Below are 10,658 nucleotides of genomic sequence, written 5' to 3'. Positions count from 1 at the left end.
GGGAGGAGGGGGAGGAGGGGAAAAGGAGGAGGAAGGAGGGGGAAGAGGGGGAGAAGGAGGGGAGGAGGGGGAGGAGGAGGAATGCAGTGAGGAAACTAAGTCTGAGGTAGGAGGCTGCAGAAGCGAGCAGAGGGGAAGAAGGTCACATGTGACATAAAACAGTACAGGCAGTTATGGGTCCTAGCAAGGGGAGGAGGATGGGCCTGGGAGTGCAGGCGGAGAAGTAGTGATGATAATCATTAAAAACAAGCTTCATTTAAAAACTGCCATAACGAAACCTAAGGTTTTAAGTGCCAATAGAAATTTAATTTGAAAGTGGCTAGCTAGTTCTTACAGAAAAGCAGAGTTGTCTTTTTGGTTTTTTTTTTTTTTTGGTTTTTCGAGACAGGGTTTCTCTGTGTAGCCCTGGCTGTCCTGGAACTCACTCTGTAGACCAGGATGGCCTCGAACTCAGAGATCCTCCTGCCTCTGCCTCCGAAGTGCTGGGATTAAAGGCGTGTGCCACCACCGCCCAGCCAGAGTTGTCTATTACACACAAATGTTGACAATTTCAACACATCATGTAGTCATCAAAAAGCGTAAGCCATAAAACTGCTTAGAAATGGGGGAAGTTCCAATCTTAATGCATTAAGAGATAACACAGGCATTTTATAGGTATATTTACGTAAATAAAAAGTAGCTGGAGATGTATACACCACTTGTAAATCATGGTAAAACCTTCTGCCTCTCACACTCCCTATCACTTCTTACCGTCTCTTAGGACCACTGATTTGTAAGCCAGAAATTCACCAAGACTGAATGTAAGACAGGAAATAAAAGGTTCTCCTTCTCTTTTCTGCAGTGCTGGGGATAGAACCCAGGACTTCAATCATGCAGAATCTGACTTACTTAGTGAGTTGAAATAGTAAGTCAGATGCAACAGAGGTAGCAGACAGGTTACTGTTGAAAACGCTGCTTCCAAAGCTAACACTCACCACAAGAACCATAAACCATATCTTTTCTTTGGGGGTATCTACATAAAATTCAATCCAAGAAACAAACAGATCACCGAATTCCATCACGCAGCTATCTTCCTCCTGCCCAGGCAAGACCTCTGCCTCCCCTAGGTACCTGCACTCACAGTCAGTCACAGACAGAGACTACAGTGGGGCTAAAGGAAGCCAGACAGAATAGGGATAATGAGAAATTAGGAGATTTGCAAAGAAAAAAAAAATAGCAAGTTAATGTAATAGAAGAGAAGGGGAACTTCCAAAGACTCTGGAATTTGGTGCTAAAATTAAATGAAAACACTACAGTAGGTTTTCAGATGAAGAGAAGAACTAGATATTAAAGATAAATGATGTAAGTAAAATGGGGTCTATTCATTAGATTCCGATACTGAGGAATGAAAAGATTCATCTGGGGAAGCTAACCAAGACAGGAAGAAGTTCTTGTTGGTCTAATTTTAAAACCCAGCAATACAAAGCAGCAACTCAAAAGTGGCCTAGCTTTTTCCTATTTTATATCTAGATGGGTGATGGGTGATGTATTTATTCTGTACGATACAGAATATTATTCCCCTCCCTCTAGCGTCTTCTCTCAGTTTGTCCTTTTGCAGTTAGTGTCCCAAGCCAATGACATTTCCTGGTGATTGCCATCCAATTACTGTCCCTACGATTGCCTTTTCCAGAACATAATCAAAATGACTCATACAGCTCAGACCGCTTTGAATTTGGCTCCCTTCAACTAACAAGATGCATCTGAGAGTCATCCCTCGATGTCTGTTCGCTGGTTTAAAGGCATTTGGACTGTATCCAGGTGGGAAAACATTGAACAAAGCTGCTACTCTTGTACTACAAGACTTTCTACAGATGTTTTCCTATTTCTCTTGGACAAACACCCCAATATTTGGGCCATATTGTAACAATGTGTTAACTAAGTAAGAAAATGCCAAACTTTCGCCCAAAGTATACTTTGGAGGCAAATGGGTTACAAGTGACAGCAGACTGCCCCAGTCTCCAATAACACAACCCTAATTAACTAAAGATTGACCAGTGACTTCCAACGCCTTAGACAAACATTAGAGCCTAACTCCTACTCCACTCCAGATGACTTCCATTCCAAATGACCAGTGTCAAGAAAGACATATGAAACTTACTAACAAGGAGATAGTAAGCCCCACAGCTCTTAACTTTAAATCCTCATTTCATGGTAATGGGCCATGAGGTAAGACCAACTGTGGTGGTCTGATTCAGAATGGCCCCTATGAGGTCGTTGGGAAGGATTAGGAGGTGTGGCTTTACTGGAGGAGGGGCGTCAAGCCAGACCCTATTTTTATCTCTGCCTGCTGCTCCTGGATCAGTATATAAGCTTTCAGGTACTGCTTCAGTTCCACACCCACTCCCACACTCCCCACCATGACAGACATGGACTAACCCTCTGAAACTGTAAGCAAGCCTCCTATTAAATGTTTCCTTCTACAACTTGCCTTGATCATGTCTTAGTTACTGCTCTGTTGCCAGGTCCAAGGCAACTCTTAAAAGAAAGCCTTTCATGAGGGCTCACAGTTTCAGAGGTGTAGTCTCCATCATTATGGATCATGGCAGGGAGCATGGAGGCAGGTTGTTAGAACGACACCTTGGAGCTTTACATCCTGACCTGGACAGGGAGATGGAGAGGGAGACAAGCAGGCACTGATTGAGAGCTCCCAAGGACTAAACCACAAACCAAAGCTCTCATTCTCTTAAGGAAAGAAAGCCTTACTTCCCTGAAGGTCCCTTGCCAAGGCTCCTCTTCGACAGGGCCTGAAGGTACTAGAGAAAGAAACACTGCCCCATTTAGTCTGTAGGTCAAGGAAACAAGGCTCTGCGAGCCTCCCTCACTCTCTGCATGTGGCACTCTGACAGCCACAGCTCACCTAGGTGAATCTGCACATACCTAAGGACCCCCTCCCGCCCCTCCCCTTGCTCCCTAGAGCTATGCTCTTCACAGCTGCAGGATGTAGAACACTTGGCTCTGGTGGTGCTTGCTCTCTGCAGTTTTCCTTGCCTTGCCAGATGTCCTGATCCAAGGGACCAACGAGTACCTGGGCTTTCTCAGGTCAATGAGTCCTCTTTCCCTCACAACTAACTTGAAGCCAGTTTCAGTCTGTACCCTTCATGGTTCATGCAACATGTCCAACCAACCAGACAGGTTGAACTCTGGAATGGAATAAGAAGATGGGAGGACCCTTCTTCCTCTGGGGACTCCCAGAATGAGGGCACGCAGTAATGTGCCAAGAATAGGTTTCATTACAAACAGGGAATTCTTGTTGCCTGCAGCAGATACCGTCAGAGGACCCACAATGAGCCTTCTGCCCTTTAGCTCACCTTGGGATGTATTAAAAAAATCAGTTTAGGTTTGATCTCCATCATCATCATAAACATGGGCCTGCCTGATCATTTCCTAGTAACATTAACCAGCTTATCTCCTTAATCTAAGTCTACATAGGGAGCCCTGATCTTTAGCCTTGCTAGACTTTCTCAGTGTTTAAGGTAAGAATGCGTTGTTGAAACAGAATATCTAAGAAGGTGAGGTTCCAGTGGGAACAGTGGAACAGAACCAGAGGCCTCATCAGACCATAACTCATGGCAAAAAGCATTTGCTAGTGAAGATGTGTGGACAAAAGGGGATACTGTGGCCCACTGTGACATGCTACTTCCACAGAGGTTTTTTCTTGGAGGGGAAAGAGGGAGATTATAAGGGTGAATACAAAAGGAGAGCAAGAGGAGTGGGATTGGGTGCCTGATGCAATATTTACAAAGAATTAGTAAAAAGTTTAAAAAAGGGTTGTGTTGCTGTGATACAAGTTCTACTTTGTTTTTCCTAGGAGTACCCTTTGTTTAAATGCAACTGTGTTGCATGTTCCCTGAGTTTCGCTCTAGAGCACTCCTAATAGTTAACCTCATGTGATTCTTTGTGTCATTCTTCCTGCTGGTGGTGGTCTAGTGGTTAGCTTGGGTCCAGGAGTTGGGATTTTTGTTTATGTAAGTTTCTGTCTGTTACCTGTAGGTATTTGTTATGTGAGATGCTCACACAAAAATATCCCCCTAAATGCCCTATAAATCAACTGGCATACATACACGCTTGGCCTAAAGTCCTTTTAGTTAGTATGACTTAAACAAATCTAACAGATTATTTATTTGAAAGTTTTGAAACAGAGATTTACTCAGCCTATGTGAACGGTGACACCAAACACATACAGGAAAGATGTTTATCATGTGTATCACTAACATGCTTAGTACTGACTACATGCCAAACACAAGATGCTTTCAGATATGAACTTGCTTCACTTTCAGAATGGTCCCTGGATGTAATTAACAGTTTTTCAGGGCACCTGAGTCAGAGACTGTATCTGCTAAGCCTGGCTAAAAGGTGGCAGCAGCAGGATTCAGATTCATGAATCTGGCTCCAGAGGCCATGCTCTGAGGTCTCCCCTGAGCCAGACTCTGCACCTGCAGGAGAGGTTTGCAAGCTTGGAACACAAATGAGGTAATCATGGTTGAAGGAGGCTGGAGGATCAAACCATGGTCCTTCAGTCATGTGACTCATGAGCAAAAGTGATCTCCCTTCATCTCTCTCCCTCCCATTTCCTTTCCTCCCTCTCTCCCTCCCTCTGTTCTCCTTCCTCCCCACCCTCTTCCCCCGCCACCAGCCCCCAGATGAACTCTCACTGTATCTATAGCCCTGGCCTGGAACTCCTGATATAGACCAGACTGGCCTTGAACCCAGGGAGATCAGCATGCCTCTACTTCCCGAGTGCTGGCATTAAAGGTGTGTGCCACAGGGCCTGAGCAAGGGCTTTTAATCACTGCCCAGTTGAGTTCTATGGTAACACAGCAAGTAAAGCTGTCATGTTAAATAGCCCAAGACAAAGCCAGTCATTTTAAGTTTAGACAGAAACATAAAAATCTCCACGATTTTTTACTTAAAGCATACTTTGTTTCCTTGTCCTAACTGAGTTAATGTTAAATGGAGCATAAAATTAGGTTTAGTGGTAGAGTATTGGAGCATAATGAAGTTCAGGGCAAATAGCAAATCTGTTGAGGCCAATTGCACTTTGATCACTAAACAACATGATTCAGAGTATTCGAGGTTTGCTTTTTTCTTCTTTAATTGAATTTTCCTTTCATGACACAGTATCTGTTAGTTAAATATCTAATGAGTCATTGCTGCTTCTAAAAGCCAGAGCTGAATACAAAACAAAACATTAACCTATCATTACTTTGTATCTACTCAATGGACTACATATAATACATTATATACAAAGCAAGAGTCAAGGATCAATGTTTCTAGTACTATACAGCCTAGAGGTTGCTACCCCCCCCACACCCCCAGTGCAACAATCAGGGAGATTCCCAAGTTATCACATAGAACCTCCCTATCCAATCACAATGGGTTAATTCCCAAGGTAACGTATTACTATCAGTTTAATTTGACAAACATCCTGAATGCCTATTACACACATGGCCCCGTTATCTGTGATATGCCATGGAAGTCAAATGGGAAACAGAGTTTTGCCTCCTTTGGGAAGGGATAGAAGCACACATTGGCAAGTGCTAATAAAAAGCTCAAGGTAGCTGTGGCTGTGGAAAAATAAATAGGGGCACTTAGAGGTTAGCGCATTCAGAGCTGTGTGGATACATGAAGCACACCTATGGGAGCAGGGCATTGTCTGCCTAGGAGAATGGTGTGCCACAAGAGTGGACAGAGCATACCAGTCTCAGCTCAGGAAAGGCAGGTTAGGGGATGCCAATGAAAAGAAAGATACCTGTGGCATGGTCAGAGAGCAATACAGAAAAACAGCACACCGGGCCAAGCGTTCCCAAGGGATGAAGCAAGAAAGGTACCCCACAGTGTTTGCCACTCCCCCCAATATTTGACCTTTGATTCTTGACAGAAATATCACCTGTATTGCTGGGCTTTCCTACTTTATGAATAAGTTGATCAAGTTACAACTAAACCGTTTTATGGAAATTTCTAAAATGTCAGCTTTAGCTGGTGTCCTACAAGTGTTGTGAAGACTTCCCAAGGCCCCTTCCAAAGGTGACAAGCCTTTGATACTGGGAAACTACACAACTCCTGTTGTTCGTTGAGAATGTTGGAATTCCTGAAGGTTCAAAATGAACTGGTCAAACACTCTACCACTGAAGTACTTCTCAATCAATGAAACAATAAAACATTCTTTTAAGATGTATTATTTTTATTTTAAGTGTATGAAGGTTTTGCCTGCATTTATACACATGCTCTGTGTGTGTACCAGGTGTCATCAGAGGTTAGAGAATGATGCCGGATCCCCTGGAGGAGTTAAAGGTGGATGAACACTGCCATGTGCGTGCTGGGAACTGGACCTGGATCCTCAGCAGGAGCATGTAGTCTTTCCAGGCAAGTTATCTCTATAGCCACCTGTACTCATCATTCTTAGACTGCAAAGAGGTGCAAATGTAGCCTCCCACCCGAGCCCTAACCTGCTTAGTTACTAATGTTTCACTATTAGACTAAGGTAAATTATTGCTGCTGTTGATCTTCCCTGACAACTGGGCACTTCCAGAGGTAACTTAGCTGTAGACAGTCTACCCTGTAGGGATGGACACCTGAGCCCTATGCCCAGAACTCACACAGAAAAGCCAGGACGGCAGGACACACCTGCCGCCCTCACACTGGGGAGGCAGACACAGGAAGATCCCTGGAGCTCACTGGGTGGACATGCTGTCTGAATCAACGAGCTTCTGCTTCAGTGAAAGACTATCCCAAAAATTAAGGTTTGAATTAAGCTGAAGGCTGCTGATGCTCTCTGATCTCTGGAAACAGATACACACACACACACACAAACACACACACACAGAGGCACACATGTATACAATAAAACAATAACTCTATAAAATTATTAGGATTTTATAGGTGATAAGGATTGTAAAGATTCTATGAATGATAATTATATGCAAGCAATACAAGAAATGCTCAAAGGAGGCCCTTTGAGTAATTTAGCATAAAAGTACGTATGAAGACAATGTTAATAAACCAATTTCTTATGAAAACTTATGAGTCCTTATCATAGAAATGATTTTGAAGTCAAGTTTATGGAATTGAATAGAAAGCCAGAATAAATAGTTTTGCCTTGCTTCTATAGTCATTCTAGAGGCTGTTTTTTTGCAACGATTTTATAGTCTGCCCATATGCATGAGTTTTAATGAGGAGTGTGCAGGATCAAAGCTGTGTTTTGAGAGCATAAACCTATAGTCTGTGGGTAGATGATAGATTTTTTTTTTAATATGGAACAATGAGGAATTATTTATAAATCATCTGCAAGAATGTGTGACCCTATAATCAGGTAGAGAAAATATAGGGGGCAGTAAACTTTAGGGTTTAGGTGAATAGAGACAAAGAGAAATGAGATTATGATCTGAAGCCAAAGAATTAAGGATAGTAATCTGACATGATCCCAGAAAGGGACACAAAGCATTTTTTCCCCCAGGAACTGAGTCTAGTTGACTCACACTAAATGTCCTCTGTGTGTGTCTCTCTGTGTGTGTGTGTGTGTGTGTGTGGTTAGACTTTATACACACACACACACACACACACACACACACACACACACACACACACACACTGATAGCTACCCTTGAATCTCATTGCTGTGAAGAGACACCATGCCCAAGGCAAGTCTAACAAAGGACAGCATTTAATTGGGGCTGGCTTACAGGTTCAGAGGTTCAGTCCATTATCATCAAGGTGGGAGCATGGCAGCATCTAGGCAGGCATGATGCAGACAGAGATGAAAGTTCTACATCTTCATCTGAAGGCTGCTAGTAGAAGACTGAGTTCCAGGCAGCTAGGATGAGGGTCTTATAGCCCACACCCACCGTGACACACCTACTCCAACAGGGCCACACCTTCTAATAGTGTTACTCCCTGGGCCTAGCATATATAAACCATCACATCTTCATAGTAAGGTGCATGCAAGCATACAGGTAGTCATGGTACTGGAGAAGGAGTTGGGAATTCTACATCTTGACTTGAAGGCAACCTGGAGCAAGCAGCTAGGAGGAAATTCTTCTGCAATGGCAGGAGCCTGAGCATAGGAGACCTCCAAAGCCTGCCCCCAGAGTGACACACTTCCTCCAACAAGGCTACACCTAACAACTGTACCAATGCCTCTGGGCCAAGCATATTCAAACTGTCCCACTGATACAGTCCCACCCTGGCTTCAGACGTTCCCTTTACCTAAGCCTCTCAGGTGCTTGTATACAGTTATGAGTTATTACATCTGGCAAAGAATTTATTTCTTTTTCTTTTTAAAAAGATTTATTTATTTATTTATTTATTTTATGTATATGAGTACACTGTAGCTGTACAGATGGTTGTGAGCCTTCATGTAGTTGTTGGGAATTGAATTTTTAGGAGCTCTGTTCCCTTTGGTCTGCCCGTTTGCTCCAGTCGGCCCCGCTCCCTCAGTCCCTGTTCACTTTGACCCAAAGATTTATTTATTATTATACATAAGTACACTGTAGCTGTCTTCAGACGCACCAGAAGAGGGCGTCAGATCTCATTACGGGTGGTTGTGAGTCACCATGTGGTTGCTGGGATTTCAGGACCTTTGGAAGCAGTCAGTGCTCTTATCCACTGAGCCATCTCACCAGCCTGAATTTATTTCTTAATATTATGATAACAACAACAGATTGAGGAATGATTTATAAGGGATATGTAGGGTAAAATGGGTGTTATGGCACATACCTATAATCCTAGTACTCAGGACAGGGCAGGATGATGGCCATGAGTTCAAGTGTATGTGTTGGAGGACAGTGTCAAAATCCTATAATACATTATAAGACAGAGAACACCTGTTGAGGCTTGGCCCATTGCTATGTATTATAATGCTAAATTCTGTACCCAAAGGTCTAGGACTATGAGTGAATTCTCAAGTTTACCAGCTTTTGTGTTGCAAACCTTGTTCCTTGATTTAAAATTATTGGTTAAATAAAATGGCTACAGCCAATTACTGGAGGGATTAGAGGAGGTGGGTTTCTAGTAACCTGGTTGGGGTGTAGATCTGAGGAGAGGAGAGAAGAGGAGTGTGAGGTAGAGTTGGAGGAGGAGGAGGGGGAGGAGGAAGAAGAGGAGGAAGAGGAAGAATGAAGAAAGGAGAAAGCTGCTGTGAGGGGAGAGGAACCATGAACACATGGCCAGGAGAAACGGCAAGTATCTGGGGCACACCGCTGGGGAGGTAGCCAGACCAGCAGTTAGAAGAGTAGATTAGGGGTTACCCCCCAGTAATTGTCAAAGCCAAATAAAATATCCATAGTCAGTCTCATTTATTTCTAAGCTAGTCGGGGAGAAGCTTAAAGTGGTTGTACTACAAATGCCCTATGCATTAGAGGTGAAACAGGGTGAAGAGGTCAATGCTGGTACAAATGTCTATATCAACACAGTGAACTGTTGCTTTCTCATAATTGCTAGGTTTCCTGAAGCTATTCTGGGCTTGAATCATTATAAATTCAGTTCTCTACAAACTTGTTTCTGGTGGTACACTGCAGCCCTGTGTAATTAATCTAACTTAAAACACTGAAAAGTCTAACCAGGCTATTTTAAGAGTTCAGTATGTTTTTGAGATTGTAGCTAAAGTGTATGTTATTTGTTTCTTATCTTCCCTATTCATTAAATCATCAAAGCTCCATCTTCAATCATCCTCCAGTGGGGTCTCAAGTGCACAGAGAACTCTGTAGTTTTAAGAATCTTACAAAAGTCCACCCACTCCCCACCAAACCAAGTATTGGCCTTAGTGAATTGGCAGCTGCCAAGGTTACAAATATCTGGGAAGAACTGACTGCTTTTCATGGATGTGTATCGAGTAGAATCTTACTCTCCGTTATTCTAGACATTTACAATTTCTTCCCAGAGACAGCAGAGAGCAGCTAGGAAGAACTTTCACATTCCTGACAGTATTCTTCAGCAAAATAGCCATGGACATTACATTCTTATGTTTGGCTGTTTTGATTGGAATATTTTCCGATCTCTGGTGAAGGAAAAAATTCTCACTGTCATTTATGTGTGTTACGTTTACACAGCACAGTGATCCAGTGACCACAATTCAGACTGTAGAAAAATATGTGGGAAAAATGATCTGCTTTCATTTTGTTTAAAAAAAATTATGAGGGAGTAGAGAAAGAATTTAGAAATTAAAAGTCGATTGCAATGAAGATCTTACTTGGATTCTGTTGAAACAAACTACAAATTCATCAGCTTTGTGAGAATTAAAATTTGAAAATGGACAGAATATCTCATGACATTAAGAAAATGATTATTTTAATGGAATTGGGGAGATGCTCAATGGTCAAGAGCACTGGCTGCTCTTCCAGGGGACCCAATTCAATGACTATACCCAAGGGCAGCTCACAGTCATCTGTAACCAAACTGAAGCCTGATGCCCTCCTCTGACCTCCCAAGACACTGCATGCATGTGGTTCACAGACACACCAGTAAAACACCCATTACACATAAAATAAAGAGAATTGCTGTAAGTGCTACAAGGTACTGTGGCAGTAAGCCTTATCTTTCAGAATATAAATATGTAACGTAGCCGGGCAGTGGTGGCGCACGCCTTTAATCCCAGCACTTGGGAGGCAGAGGCAGGAGGATTTCTG

The 10,658-nt window shown here is 42.9% G+C and overlaps 1 protein-coding gene across 1 annotated transcript in view; it reads right to left on the bottom strand.

Annotated features, from left to right (window-relative positions):
• Positions 1 to 10,658, bottom strand: part of Map3k5 (mitogen-activated protein kinase kinase kinase 5) — a 199,500-nt gene that overhangs the window by 141,850 nt on the left and 46,992 nt on the right. The gene's annotated exons all lie outside the window — the stretch shown is intronic.

This window comes from Mastomys coucha, unplaced genomic scaffold (assembly GCF_008632895.1).
Source record: "Mastomys coucha isolate ucsf_1 unplaced genomic scaffold, UCSF_Mcou_1 pScaffold2, whole genome shotgun sequence".
NCBI lineage: Eukaryota > Metazoa > Chordata > Mammalia > Rodentia > Muridae > Mastomys > Mastomys coucha.
Note: the sequence above shows the minus strand (reverse complement) of the source record. Positions and strands in the feature narration are given on the sequence as shown.